This window comes from Pristiophorus japonicus, chromosome 9, assembly GCF_044704955.1.
Source record: "Pristiophorus japonicus isolate sPriJap1 chromosome 9, sPriJap1.hap1, whole genome shotgun sequence".
In the NCBI taxonomy this organism is placed as follows: Eukaryota; Metazoa; Chordata; class Chondrichthyes; family Pristiophoridae; genus Pristiophorus; species Pristiophorus japonicus.
The window spans coordinates 122699658-122701649 of NC_091985.1; positions in this window are offsets into that span (position 1 = coordinate 122699658).

Consider the following 1992-nt stretch of genomic DNA (forward strand, 5'->3'; position numbering starts at 1 on the left):
GAGTGTACAAGTGGCCTACTCCTGCTCCTATTTCTTATGTTCTTATGATCTCTGCGCTTCTCCAGTTCTGACCTCTTATGCATCCCCGAATTTCTTCGTTCCACCATTGGTGGCCGTGCCTTCAGCTGCTGAGGCTTCAAGCTGTGGAATTCCCTCACTAATCCCTGCACCTCTATCTCTTCCATTAAGACTCTCCTTAAAACCTACCTCTTTGACCAAGCTTTTTGGCCACCTGTCCTAATATCTCCTTATGTGTCTCAGTCTAAAAAATTGTTTGTTAATCACTCCTGTGAAGTGCCTTGGGATCGTTTATTACGTTAAAGGCACTATATAAATGCAAGTTTTTTTGTTGTTACCCAAAATGAAGATTAATTTAAAGATAATTATCTGAAGACATAAATTTTTCTGAAAAACTAGCAACAGTCCTGATAAACTGATGTTTTAATCACCTTCTAAACCTACAGCACTATTCTGCGACCAATTGTACAGAGGTTTGCGCAAACTGATACTGTCAATGCATTAAGAAAATTCTGCTTGCGTGAAGTTATAATATGACATTTAAATAAATGGGATAAACCACATCATATAAGAATGGTGACCAGGAGCAATTCAAAATAGATTTAATGACTAGTTCCAGTCAACATGAGCAATTGTTTCAGTCCAAGTCTTGGGTGCTGTGATGTGCTGAAGATTCACAGGAGAATGACATGGATAATTTTGAGCCTTAGGTGTTTAAAGTGACAGAACACATTGTTTAACGTTCTGTGATTGTATACAAATTAAGATCCTTAATTGAGACCAGCGATTTGAGATTGTTATCCATAGGAGTGTCAGCCATGGCTCAGTTGGCAGCACTCTTACCTCTGAGTTGGAAGGTTGTGGGTTCAAGTCCCATTCTAGAGACATGAGCACAAAAATATAGGCTGATACTCCAGTGCAGTACTCAGGGAGTACTGCCTTTAGGATGAGACGTTAAACTGAGGCCCTGTTTGCTCTCTCTGTTGGATATAAAAGATCCCATCACACAATTTTGAAGAGGCGTAGGGAAGTTTTCAGTGTCCTGGCCAATATTTATCCCTCAGCTAACATCACTAAAACAGATTATCTGGTCAGTATCACATTTCTGTTTGTGGGAGCTTGTTGTGTGCAAATTGGTTGCAATGTTTCCTATATTACAGCAGTGACTACACTTCTAATAGTACTTCATTGGTTGTAAAGCACATTGCGATGATCTGTGGTTGTGCAAGGTGCTATATAAATACAAGTCTTTCTTTCTTATTGGATATATGCAGCTAAATTTCAACAAAAGCATATTGCTATATGTGGAGTAATTCCTTCTAAAAATAGGTAGGTTTATATTTGTTCAATATTGCAGTGAAGATAATAAGGATAAAGAGAAATGTGATCAAATACTCGATGGATGCAATACTTTCATGCTGTTGGGGTGATAAATATATCATCTGTGCAATAAATAGTATTGATTTTAGAGTTGAATTATATCCTGGAATTTCATTCCCTCAGGGTTCTGAGAGAAATTTCAAACTGAATCAGGTAGAGTCCATGACAAGAGAATATTGTGCCTGCTCTGTGTAGGAAACAAGTTTGATAAATTAAGTAGCCTTTTCTTGTTTCATCCAATCAGTCAGGTCTACAAATGGTTTAAATACTGTATAACACCTGGGTGGTTTTCTATTTAGACAGGGACTAGCTGATGTTAAATGTTAAGATTTTAAAAAGATGACATAAAAGAAGGCAATGGTACTTGGAGTTACTTGAGATATTTTAAAGTAACATTTCTTGTGCCAAAGTTGGAATGTAGCAGTGTGATAATAGCAGTTAAGTCCTACTTGAAATAGTCAAAGGTAGCGTCAAACTAGACCTATTAAAAAGCTCTGAAGGCTACAATTATTTGTACAAAATAACTTAAACTATAAGGGGCAGAAATTGGTATTTGCATAAGGTCCACCCATTTCTCGATGGTATGCCGGTGGT